The 13,811-nt window shown below is 48.9% G+C and overlaps 1 protein-coding gene across 1 annotated transcript in view; it reads right to left on the reverse strand.

Moving 5' to 3' along the window:
* Nucleotides 1–210: 210 nt before the first annotated feature.
* LOC138915314 (transmembrane protein 132E-like) overlaps nt 211–13,811 on the reverse strand; it is a 40,559-nt gene continuing 26,958 nt past the window's right edge. Inside the window, exon 5 of the transcript XR_011421117.1 lies at nt 211–265. The gene's annotated coding sequence lies outside the window, so the exon portion shown is untranslated. The remainder of the gene's footprint in view (nt 266–13,811) is intronic.

Here is a 13,811-nt window from a genome sequence, read left to right on the forward strand (position 1 = left end):
CCGTCGAGGAGAACAGAGCAAAGGGGCTGACAGAGTCTGCTGGCTGTCCTCACACTGTCCATCCTCCTTTTCCACCTTTGTCTCTGAAATTTAAGTTATTTGGTGGGAGGGAAAATGTGCTCAGCTAGTAGACTTCATTTTCTGGCCTCCCTTAGAGCCATGTTTGGACACGTGGCCGAGAGCTGGCCGAGGGGGTGAAAGTGAACTTACCTGGTCGGCCTTCTGGGAAGACTTCTTCGACTGGGGGACTCGGCCAGAGGATGTACTGGAGGAGAGAGCGAGATTGTAAGACAACTTGCCTGTCCGCACTGTTGTACGTGGTAGTGGTGTCCATTTTCTATATCTATCTACCTATCTATCCACCTATCTCTCTATCATCTATCTCTCTACCAACCTATCTATCTACCTACCTACCTATCATCTATCTATCCGTCTATCATGTATCTATCTATCTATGGCTTAGATAGATCTTTATTTTTCTTCATTATATGCACATAAGATATTTATCTACACTTCTATTTTAAGAAATTTATGTTGCTTCAATTTTTTTTTCTGTTGTGGTTTTAGGAAAGCACTACAAATAACCTTTCCACACTCGTGTTTTCACATGTCTCTATTTTCTTAGCATAGTTCCAAAGAAACAAAATTCCTTGGTTAAAAGGCACATTCAGTTGTAAGCACACAGATTGTCACAATTCTTTCCTGAAATTTGCACTTTCAACAGAGAGGTTTGAAATGCACTTCTGCGTTTTGTAAAGTTATTTGTGATCTGGCTAGCATAAGTTGAGATCTGGTTACTGCTTTAATTTATATTTCATGAATTACTATTGAACTTGAATGGAAATAGTGCATCCTTTGGCCATTTGTAGTTCAAGCTTCATAGATTTCCTGTTCACCGTACTCTGCGATTTATATCCCGTTTATTAAGAAACTGTGGGATGTGTTCTAAATTGTGGGGTTTGTTTTCCGGTTGCATTCAGATCCCACAGCAGTACTATGAGCTAGATACGGTCTTCCAGTCGACTGCTGTGAGAGGAAGCGGATGCTCCCAGAGGTTAACATCTCATCTGACAGCGTGCGGAAGAGTGAGGATGTGAACCTGACTGCCTGAATCCCATAGTCTTCTTCAGAACAATGTATGATGACTCCTGCCTCTTCTCTTCTGCAACGTCCACCCCTGAGAGATGCTCGGTCCTTGGCCATGTCCTTGCAGTCTGGGGTCAGGAATCTGCATGAAGGTGGCACAGGATGAGGGATGAGCAGCTGCCTCGGGGACAGGACACAGGTTCCGTCCTGTTGGACTCCGACCTGAGCCGGTCAGCCTCCGAGCGCCACTTCCCTCATCTGAAGATGGATGTTTGTCCCTCTGCTGCCTACCTCCCCTGGGTCGCGGTCAGGTAACGAAATCAGGAGGGCGGGATAAAGGAGGAACGCATCTCTGACAGCACTGTCTTACAATAAGGAGCCATCATTGTTAAAGAGGCTGCCCTTCCCGTTCTGGCAAATAAGAGAATGCGTGATGGGTTTGAAAGTGTGACATGTGCGATATAAACATAAAAGACTGTGACTTCGTTGTTACGTGTTCTACGTGACTGTGGCCAGTGTCAAGTTGAATGACCCCAACCAATTTGTAAATCTTAATTTATTTTACATCTAATCAGTTCCTCCTTAGAGGCAGAATTTCTCCAAGGATTGAGTGTTTCTCCCAGATAGACTAGAAATGAGAATTTCTCTTCAAAACATACTTTATTGATTCCCCAGCTAACCCGTGTTAGAGATATTTAATGTTATTGAAATTGTTTCCCAAATGTGTGACAGAACATCTCACCCATCATAGATGCCCTGGCCAATCAGGAAGTTATTTGAGGTAATGAGATCTAATGAATCTGATGATGCAATTCAGTTCCAGATGCTGTGCACGTGCCTTACTAACCTCCTGAGCTCATGAGAATTCAGACGTTCAGTGAGGGAGGGAGACCAGTAATGAAATGTCTTTGCTAATGCTGTCTTTCAGGAACTTTTTATGACTTTGCCAAACAGTTCAGCAACATAAATCCAACAGCGAGAGTCAGCACAGGCAGACTTGAGCCCTTCTCCTGGCCGGAAGGCGGCTGGCCTGAGTCCCGACTCCCTCACTCAGAATCCCCGGGAAAGACATTTATTGGATTGTCCCGGACAGCTTGATTTTCTCTCTGTGCCTAAAATGAATGCAAATGGCCCCACACAGGTGACATTGGACTAAAATAGTCTAAAACACCAAGCTGAGGGTATTCCAAAATTACAGTGAATGAGGACCTTTGTGTGGAAGGTGAAGTGGTAAGTTGGCAAAGATGAGGGTAGACTTCATTAGCCTGATCTGATGTATAATTTGTTCATCAAATATCTGAATATAAGAACAAAATGTGGCAGCAGACTGTCTCCAAATTGCATGAAGCTATAAGGAGAACTTGATCCAAATTATCCTGTTGCAAGAGTGACAGTTTCAAAGGTCCCTGCGGCCTGAGCCTTGTGAGGCATCCCGGTCCTTGCTCACACACGGGAGGGAGGAGATTCCTGGCGCCACCTTCCAATGACCTGGAGTCAATGACCTGGAGCCATGTGGTTTGGGTGGCTGACCCCACCCCATCCGTTGATCCGTGTCACTCCCATTGCCTCTGATTAGCCAAGGCACAGTGAAGAGCTCAGGGGCACGTAAGTGGCCAAACCTGGGTCAGTGCAAGAAGTGGACACATCCTATGGTGTGGGAAAGGAAATCGTTCGTTCTGGAGAGTGTGGATTACGGAGGCCTCGGACTTCAGCAGGATTTCACCCTCAAGGATGCAGACCACATGGTAGGACAGAGCTCAGGAATTCTCGCAGAGAGAATCACCCAGAAATTGAACCACATTCTGCACTGTGACGAGGCCTTGCACGAAGGCCATCCTGGTGCTGTTCTTTTCACTTACAAGAACATAAAACTCTTAAGAAGGATCGAGAAGAGGTTTTTCGACTGACACCCAGGACATCCTACCTGAATCAAGCCTGCATCCCATGATAGAAGTTCAGGCTTTTATGTGGATGTTTACAAGCCTTCCTCATTAAGTGATGCTAAGTATTCTGTCCACATACAATGCTGTGCTCTAGCCTTTGGGTACTTCTTATTTCAAATGAAAAAGAAACCAAAAGAAAAGTGAAAAATAAGAACAGGACAGGAGTTTAGCGTGAAGAAAATAGTGTGCGCTCTGCCGGGTTGGGTTTCGTGGGAAGCTGACCCTCGGGTGCACATTAGCGCCCAGGAAGTTCACCTGTGTGCGCAGCAGCAGTTTGGGAAGAGGCAGAAGACGTGCTCTGATGTAGCATCGGGATGAGCCTCAGCTAATCCCTTGGGGAGCTCGGAAGCAGGCCTCCCAGGAGAAGTGGCCTGGGTAGAAAGTGGCTTTCTCCAGCGAGGCACAATTTCTGGAGAGGGTTGACAGCTGCGGCCGTCATCGAGCCGCACAGCCAGCATCTGGGGAATAATCCTCCCATCTTGAAGGGGCTGGGCCATCACAGCAGCAACTACGAGAAAGGAAACACCACCCAACCTGTGGGCAGCGTCGCTGTGTGTCTTCCCCAGTCTCCTGCTGCGTTACCGCCAGAGATGGCCCCTCGCACACTCAGACCCTCCTAAGTTCTCTGTGGGTGGGAGCCTGCTCTGTGGGGGTGTGTGGAGGTGCGGGAAACATCATGCATAATGGAGAGAGGACACAGCCTGTCCACTGCCTCCAGGATTCCACCAGGCACCATCTGCTGCTCCTCTTTTCCTTCCTGAAATCCAAGTTCAAATCCTTGTCATTAGTGGGTTTCATGTAGACATTTTGAAAACAAGACCGGTGACCAATTGGTGATCAGAGTTTCTTGCTGATCAAATAGATGCCTGGAGTCTGACGTGTGAGACTTTTTTTTTTTTTTTTTTTGCTGAGGAAGATTTGTCTGGAGCTAACATCTGTTATCAATCTTCCTCTTTTTGTATGGGAGCCGCTGCCACAGCATGGTCACTAACAGACGGGTGGTGTAGGTTCATGCCTGGGAACTGGACTCGGGCCGCTGAAGTGGAGCTTGCCGAACTTAACCACTAGGCCCTGTGGGGCTGGCCCTGTGCTATTGTTCTTTGTGAGAATCCAAGGCAGCTGGACCACACTGAATAAAAAGGCAGAGGAGTGCCCACTCTCATATTCCTACAGTATCCCCAAGTTCTGCCCTCAATGAGGGACACCAAGAATTAAGTATCAAACACTCAGTGTCTGCACCAAACATCTTTTACAAGGAACACCAAATAAAGTGCCCTCATGAGGCTGTTTACAGTTTGGAGCTCATGGGCAGCCTAAGAATGGTGTTTGTCTCAAACAATGATAACGAAACCCGAGTGTTTATAGCGAGCACCATCTTCAAATAGGAATGCTTTGGGAGGTACTCAGGACAGCGACAAGCAGTCAAGGGAGTAACCCTCTTACTCAGCCCCAGGCCGAGGTGCAGGCTGTGCAGTAGAGAAAAAAGGAAATGAAAGCAAACAAAGCAAAGCCACGTGGCCGCGTGGCCTCAGCAGCAGGATTTGAGAAGGAGGGAAACAGAGGAGCCCACAGCTGCTGAGGCCGCGTGCTTCCTCTGCTCAGCTTTTGGCAACATTCCCCCTGCAGGGAAGGAGCGTTGGCAAATACTGGACCCAGCACGTTTCTGCGAGGTAGGAGCCAGCCTCATGGGACACATTACCAAAAGTCGTCACAGACAACACGGGAGGCAGGAAAATTACAATTTCTGATAAATGGCAGACACATTCTTAACACGAGTATATTCCAAATATTGCATGGGACATACCAATACTAAAAATAAACAAGAGTAGTTTATCTGAAACTTAAATTTATCATCCTGTAGTTTTACTGCCTAAATCTGCCACCCTAGCATAAGCCAAAGGTGAAAGATTAAATGAAACAGGCCACTCTCTGGCATACAGACCAGATTCACATTTTGGTGGAGTGTGGTCTCTGCAGTGAAGTGAGCCTAAATTTAAATTCTAACCCTTCCACTTGCTATATAAATAACTTTGGTTCAATAAATTTCCTCCCGTTCAATTTTCTCATCTGGAAATTGGCTGCAATAATGATCTCAGTCAACATAGATGAATTGCTGTGACAAACAGCCCTGCAATCCAGCGGCTTCACACCGTAAAGGCTTACTTCTCATTCATCTCACCGTCTGATATGGCTGGTGACTGCTCATGAGGTCGTGCAGGGGTCCGGCTTCTTCCATCATTGTCGGTTCTCACTGGGTCCTCGTAAACTGGACAGCAGGTGGCAGAAGAGGAAGTAACTCGCCTCCTCAGAGTGGGAGGTGAACAGTCTATGTCTGAATTGGGCAGATATCCTTCTGTCCACTGGCATTGGCCAGAACTCCATCACGTGGCGATGTAGTCTAGCCTCTGCCTGGAAGGGAAGATGCCAGAGTGTGGGGACCAGCGTGAGCTGCAATAGCGTCACCTTCTCAGAAGTGTGGGGCCAGCGATGAAGGAGATGACCTTGGGGGATCACAGTGCTGGGCACATAGGAGCCATGACTTTTATTAGGTGTGAGTATTACACCTTAAAATATTTTTAAAACTCCCAGAACAAAAGAGGATGCTTCATAGGAATCACCTATTATGATCATCATTAAAATGATTATAGGGGCCTGCCCAGTGGCACAGTGGTTAAGTTCGCACGTTCTGCTTCCGTAGCCCGGGGTTCGTTGGTTCGGATCCCCAGTGTGGACATGGCACTGCTTGACAAGCCATGCTGTGGCAGGAGTCCCACATATAAACTAGAGGAAGATGGGCATGGATTTTAGCTCAGGGCCAGTCTTCTCAGCAAAAAGAGGAGGATTGGTGGCAGATGTTAGCTCAGGGCTAATCTTCCTCAACAACAACAACAACAAAAAGATTATAATACCATATCATGGTTTCTGTAGGAAAAGTATGCCCCTGCTTCTGCTCCAACCTCAGGAGAACAGTGTGGGTAAGAAAGCCACGCTCTCGAGCTAAGATTCCAGAGTGAGGTGTTCTCTTTCTTCTCTTCACTGTGCATCCACTTCTGCAGCCATTCTCTGATGGTTTCTGAAGCGGCTCTGGAATTCATCCCATTAATAATTAAATGTTACTCGTGGCAAGTCCACTGTTTCCTTAATTGTCTCCTTTTTGTGCTGGAAGAATACACAATAATCAGAAAATTAGGCTTTTGACACAGCATAGGAGGGAAAAGCGGCTTGCAGTCCTAGGAACCCTAGGAACAATAATTCGGATTTTGCTCAAAAGCACCCACATTGTGGGCTCTCTGAGGACATGAACTGGGGAAACGGAGGGAGAAAAATTCACAGTAAAGTGAATAGAGAAAGCAACATATTTGGTCTCTTATATTACCTGTTTCTACGGTAGATTCCTTGGTTGGAAGAGAAATTCCCTATGAGGAAGGACAAATGTCGGAGGAAAAGCCGATGGCACAGGTCCCCATGGTGGAAAGGCTGCTGTGACGGAGGAAATGGTTTACAGCAAGAATGGCAAATTTATTGAGGCTAGTTTATCAGGCCTTAAGTCTCACGAATCAGCCCCTAATGAGAAATTACTAGAAATATGATACAGCCTCAGGAATAGAGTGAACAACTCATTCTAGTTTGCTGGGGACATTCCCAGTTTTCGCACTGAAGTTCCTGTGACCTGGGAAACCTTGCTGTCGTGGGAAAGCCAGGACAGGTGGTCACCTACTCAGGAAAAGGTTCTGCATTTATCCTCGAGGGTTGGAAAGCCAGAGGCAGTTTGCAAACGGTGTGGAACTCGCACCTTCAGAGCCTCTCTTGTGGCCGCTGCTTTCCCGGGAATGGGAGCAGGCTGAGGGCAGAGATGGAGCCCCTTGTCACCTCCGTGCTGGGGACACGGGCCCTGGCACACAGCAAGCATTCATTGCAAGTTTATTTTTTTAAATTATGAATTGCACTTAATTGAATGAATTGGTATAGAAATTAATTAAATTAAGTCAGAAAGAACTCAGGGCCGAGGTCTTGAAGTCTGAGCTGCCCCGGGGTCTGACTCTGTCGCCTGATGCACTGGAACTGTAACGTTGCCTTTATCTCTTACTGCTGAGGAAGCAAAACTCATGTCCCCTCACTTCTAGGGCCAGGCCAGGAAGGCACTCAGGGAGCCTTCGTGGCCTTACAAAACACTTCCCTAGATAGGGAAAGGACTAAGTACCAAAAAATTTCCCTCATGATTTTATTTTGCTCATTACCTCAAATAGCTCCTCTTTCGTTTAAAAAAAGTTCAAAATGGATTCACGGGCTTCAGCAAAATCATTGTTGCCCTGACGGTTAGATGGTTGCAGGGCCACAGAACCATGATGTTGTGCTGTCAGGTCCTGGGCAGGAATCACATCTTTTAGAGAATTTTAATTTTTTTTTTTTTTTTGAGGAAGATCAGCCCTGAGCTAACTACTGCCAATCCCCCTCTTTTTGCTGAGGAAGACTGGCCCTGAGCTAACATCCGTGCCCATCCTCCTCTACTTTATACATGGGACGCCTACCACAGCATGGTGTGCCAAGTGGTGCCATGTCCGCACCCGGGATCTGAACTGCCGAACCCCAGGCCTCTGAGAAGTGGAATGTGTGAACTTAACAGCTGTACCACCGGGCTGGCCCCAGAATTTTAATTTTTAATTGCAATATGATACACGATGCTGCAAAGACAATTTGTATAACCAAACAGCAGAAAGGAAGCGTGGCAGCCGGGCCACATGTGCTCAAGCTCTCACTCCGGGACTCCTCCACCCCCCCACAGAGGGAAGTATCATAATTTGTGTGTGTGCCTTTCTGTGATTTCTTTCTCTGCAGCCTGCTTGGGGGTTTGAGGAGGGCTCTTGGTCTTGGATATTCAAGCCAAGCCTTTGTCAGCTAATTTGGCGCAGGGGCAGCCTTTCCACTCGGATGGGGCAAATGGGTGATGGAGTGAAGGTGAAGCTGATGGGTGGGGCCAGGGCCGGGTCTGGAGGGAGCTTTGCACCTGGGCGGAGGAAAGGGCAGCTTCATCTTTCCCCAGTGACACCACCACCCTGCTCCAGAGAGAAATCCTTCCTCCATTCTCTTCCCAGGATAAGGATCGAGGCTGCAGGACACACCCCTGATGACAGCCTCTCCGAGAAGTGGCAGAGCCGAGAAAGGCAATGAACCAAGAGGGATCAGCCGCCACTGATGAGAACGCCGGTTCCATCCCCAACCCCGTGCAAATGAGCCTGGTGGAGAGTAAGGCAGACCGATGTGTATGATACAAAAACCAGGCAAACATATGCACACGACAACTGTCTGCATTTTCTGCAGGTGCATACATGTGTGGAAATGCCCAGGGGAAGATTTAGAACAATCCACACTAAAAGACCAGCGATGGTTATCCATGAGGTGGGAACTTGGATAAAGAAGAGAACAGTCAATTTTAATCATTTATGTTCAATTGGATTTTAACTTTAATTTAAAATAGTTTTCATTTATTTTTAGAATTTTTATGTTGAAACCCTCTTCAATTAAAATTTTTAATTTTAATTTTCATATCAGTTTGTGCGGGCATTGCTTATATAAGTAAAATTTAATTTAAACCGGTTTTACAATGAAAACAATGCCCTTTTCTGCACAGGAACAGTGAAATGACCTTACACTGCTTACCAGACAGATTGCAGATACCCAAATCCCCCACATTTGCCCACGGCCAACCTCAAGTCACCGATTGTCATTCACATTTAAGAGCAGCGGGGAAAAGGGTCCCAAGTCCAAATGTTGGATGAACACATTTCCTCCTCAGTAAATGCCAGTCACAGATCAGTTGCTGGCATGCACCTGCTGACATGTGGGGGAAGCTCCCATACTCAGGAACAGAGGGGGAGTCAGCATTGTCAGCATGGATTTTCAGTGGCCATTGCTTGTATGGGTCCCCTAAAATCCTTGGGTTGTAGTCCCTTGGTCAAGGTGAGAAAGCCCATCACCTGTCCCCATGCGTGCCCATCTGCAGTGTCACAACATCTCCAGGGTAATGTGCATGTACAACCTCTGGGAGATATATATGACATGTATGCGAAGTGTGTACATATGTGTGTGTGTATTCACATATATACCCATAGATACATTCTTCTATATATCTCTATATGAATATTCCTGTATCTCTCTATCTCTCTATCTTCCTTTATATCTATATTCCTTTCCACTAAACCAAACAGGATTGCTGCTCTGACAGCAATCAGGGCAGTGTGCTTTCCAGAAAGCCCCAGTTTCTCTGCTTAATGCTAGTTGATGTCTTTATTAACAATTAGCAGAACATGAACAATTGTTTTATTCATGAGGACAGAACCTTTTCCCATGACGGGACTATCAGGCTGGGCATCTGCCACCTCGTGATCTCCAGGGCTGTGGACCCACAGCCCAGAAAACAAGATGTGTCAGCCAGGAGTCACGCCCCGGGGACAGGGTGGTGCCAGGGTGAACCTTGCAGGTGAGTCACCGGCTCAGAGCCACGCCGCTGAGGGTTTAATGTCCCACAGCTATTACCCTGTCACAGTCTAGGAAGCTCTGTACATAATTGGGGGCAATGACATAAGCATAGTTTTCCAGAACGTGCTGTCTAATGGGGTGCTTTGTTTTTGCACATAACCCCCAGCTCTGCTCCTCCCGAAAGGCTTCGGAGGCTCGGGGGGCCAGCGCAGGCGGTGGCCAAGTTGTGAGCGAGGTGAGGACGTGGGAAGGGCACATAAGGAGGCTCTCTGCATGGGGAGGGCGAGCACTGGAGCCAGAGGCTGCAGCACCAGCAGAGGTTGTCACGGCACAGGCAGGCAAGCCCTGTCCTTGGCCTTGGTCAGTAAGAAGGAAACATCCATGGCCCATTCTACGGGGATAACCGTTCCCTCCCAGCAGGGTTGGGAGGATGAACTGGGACACTGGGTGTGACGCTCCCAGCAGAGCTCAACACAGAGGGGGCTCAGAGCTCAGTGCAGGGGGCTCCCTCTCTGTGGGGCTCGGGACACAGCATTTGAGTGGATCTGCACAGACCACAGCGCAGGCTGGAGAGACAGCCTCCTAGGGACTGGTCTTTCCTGGACTCCTAATGGCTTGTTAGTGCTCTGTGACTTAGATCAGTGTTAGAGCTGAGAGGAACACGCAAATGAAGGGAAAGCCGTCAGCCAAGAGGAGCACAGACAAGGGTCCCTGGATTCACCAGGGTGATGGTGGTGCACTCTGCCCAGCTCCTGCCACATTCCTCTCTGTTTCTGCATCCACTTTCATGCATAATTTATGATGCAATTAATAGAAACCAATCAAGCAAGACTGTGCACACAGTGCTGTGTTCAACAACAGATGTTTCCAATAGTGATTATGTTAGAATAATAACAACACGGAGAAAACGCCTGGGCACGACTACCGCCTTGTGAGTGCTAATGAGACTGACGGTCTCACCAGTGACACTGCCAGCCCACAGAGGAGCTTAGCGGCCACTACTGGTGTGGATTTTCTGCCTGCCTGCGTGGGATCAGCCTTCCCACTCTCTGTGCCTCAGTTTTAATTTGTTCCCAAGACACTGCCGTCCTGGAGAAATTGTTCTGGGAGGAGGGGGGTGTTTATAGGCCATCGTAATAGTCTGCAGGTCCCTTCAGCTAATTGCCTGTCAGCCTCTGGGGTCTGCCATGGGGATCTGGCCCCGGCCCACGGCCCGTGGCTCAGACTGCACGGCAGCTCAGTGGGGTGCCCTGTGTCCCTCTCCGCTCCTCCTGCAGAGTCACGAGGTTACAACTGGTCAGCCAGAGGAAGGCCTGGGTCCTCACCCCACTGTGGCGTCTGCAATGAGATGTTAAACACACCTCTGTATCTTTCAGCCCCTTGCTTCCTCATCAATAGAAGCACCTCCAGTTCTGGGGGTTCCTTGGAGTCACACAGGTGAAGCCGCAGAGCACCCAGCCAGTAGCAAAGGCCCTCGAGGTCGGCCATGCTCACTGTTATCTTTTCTAGGGAGCTTCCCACGTGCCCTCGCTGGGTCCCCACCAACAACAGGACACGAGACCCAGACTCTGTCATCCAGTGACCACATCAGCTGCAGACGTCAAGAACCGTTTGGGCTTGGGCCTCACATCCACAAAAGACCTCAGATTTACACTTTTGAAACTGTCTCCAGAGGAGGCTGCAGGCCCAGAAACACAATCGCACAGAGCAGATTGCTCAAAAACACCTTCCTCAGGCCACCTAGAACTCTGGCCCATCTCAAGAGCCCGCTTCCCCTGGAAACCGGGATTTCCCACTCATCCTTTCACGGTAAGGTTCGCACGTCGAGAGCAGACACTGTTCACTGTGAACAGAGTCCGGGGAGAATCTGCTTGCTCAGCTCTTCCTGTTTCCAGAGCTCGTAACTTCCACGCCTTGGCTTACGGCTCCTTCCTGCATCCTCAAAGCCAGCAGCGTAGCAACCTGCTTCAGTCCTCATCTTGCCGTCTTGTTCTCTGTCGTCAAGGGAATGGATACATTCTGCTCGCCATCAAAGCTGCGTGGCAGGAGGTTAAGCTGTGAACCAAGCTCTGAAACATCATGTCCCCTCCCCTCCCACTGAACACAAGACAAGTGTGTCTCCAGGAGACACAGGGCCCAGGGGCCGTGGTTGGCCTGCCCGACACCCGAGACCCATTCACAGGCCCAGGACTCTGGTCAACCCGACCCTGGAGCCGAGCAGGGCCTGATGGAGAAGCACAGACGAAAGACCACTGGAGAGGAGGGAGGGGGCTCCTGGCGTGTTTGCTGGGGGAGGGGAGCGGGGAGGCTGGCTGGCTTACTCTACTCGTCCCAGGACTTCTCTGCACTGTGCAGAGACGATTCCAGTATGGAGTTCTTAATTAGGGATGCCGAAGATGACAAGAACAGAAGATGGAATTAATCCTGAAATCCGAGTGATACTGACAGGAACAAAAGGTTGGGAAGCGGCAGTCTCTCTCCTCTGGCCAACAGGAAATATGTGATGCATCTCCAATTAGAACGGAACAATGCAAGGCCAAATTACCAGCATAAAGAGGACAAAATTAGGCAATAACATCCAAACTGCCTGACAACTTATTCTTAGCTGCCTGGCTCCTGGTGCTGGAAGAAGGGAAGGAAATTCATGCCCAGAAATAGAATAGAACACAAATAGTGGGGGTTTTAGTAGGAATTTTGGCCAAGTATTGTTAAAAGAGAAGGAAATAGCCTTTAATCTCTTTCGAATTTCTCTACATCTCCTTCTAAGTAAAATGGGGTTCCGCCCGAGAGTTTCTATGGAAGCCCACTGGAGCCACAGCAGACGAGGACCCTTTCAAGATAAGTCAGTGCGGACAGACTGTTCTGAACCCACTTCCTCCGCTCCGTCAACCCCGTGGGGTCCTCACCACGTCCTCAGTCCCACCCCCACCAGTGACTGGGGCTCCGGTTTCCACGTGGTTTCCCTGCCCCCACAGCACTCCACCTGGAGGGGGTCAGACTGATAGCCCCCGGCGCAAAATCTGCTTGCAGAGCTCTTACAATTGAATGACTTGCCACAGTAAAAAGTCAAAAATCTTGCATGAAAATCTGGATTTCTGGAAACATCTGTCTTTAAATGAGAGAAGAAATAGGAAGGGACTGTTTGTCCACTTTTTGGTACTGTGAACTTAGACATGCAGTGGACTAAAGTTTCTTCAAAACCCACTGGGTACAGATGCTTAAACCTCTCCGTGCCTCAGTTTCCTGAGCTGTGGAATGGGGTGACGCTTGCACCCGCCTCGTGGGGGGCTGTGTGGGTCGAAGGCTGCGATGCACTTAAAACAAGAACAGGGTCCAGCACAGCGTCACTGTCGCTCGGGTTGTAGTTGTCACTGATCACTCTAATGGACCCTGGGGACAGCAGGAGAAGTGAGCTCAGACCCTGGCCGCAAGGGGCAAAGGCGTCAGCCAGCACAAGGATGTCCGATGTGCTGAGTCCCTCGCACGGGCACCTTCACAGGTGAAACACGGAGGGGAGGACCCTGGGGTGGGGGAGAACGGCGGGAAGGAGGTGGCTGCACAGAGGAGGGGCGTCTGAGCCGAGCCCGGAGGACGACTGGGATTCCTCCAGGCACAGGGATCGGGGAGGGGACGCGAGGCAGAGGAAACAGCACGAGCTCAGGAGAAAGGTGCGCAAAACCTCGGCCTGTTTGGGAAGTAAGTGGGGTCCAGTGTTCTTGAGACAAAGGGAGATGAAAATTTCCCTGAGGAATCAACCCTCCCTGCTCCCTCGATCCTAGACCATGTGCTTCAGGTTAAACCCACCTCACCTCCAGCCCCGGAGGGGGACACGTGACCCAGGCTAGACCAAAGCACGTCTTCTCTCCTACAGCAACAGAACTACGGGACCAAGAGTGGACGCTAGACCAACTCCACGCAAACCTAGGAGTCTTGTTGAAAGCATTAGAGAAGGGAGGTTTCATTTTCTGGACTTGAATGTGAAATGACATAAACCTCTTAGCCTCTTAGCTTTGGGGGCCAGCTCTCTATATATAGGGAGAAAAGAAAGTCCAACTGAGAATAAATACAAGATAGAGGCCATGAGAGTCAAGGAACAGAGAGAAACCAGACCTCATGAGCTTCTGATCCAATTCCGCTTGAAGTCATCTTGGCCACTCTTATTTACTTGAGCCGATACACTTTCTTTAGTGGCTCCAGCAAGTGACATTTGGATGTCTGTTACTTTCGAACAAACAAACAAAATGCCTAAATATAACTGATGAGGGAATTCAAGTTCTACCTGTCAGATCCCCCTGGCTGTCACAG

Source organism: Equus caballus, chromosome 8 (genome assembly GCF_041296265.1).
Source record: "Equus caballus isolate H_3958 breed thoroughbred chromosome 8, TB-T2T, whole genome shotgun sequence".
Lineage (NCBI taxonomy): Eukaryota > Metazoa > Chordata > Mammalia > Perissodactyla > Equidae > Equus > Equus caballus.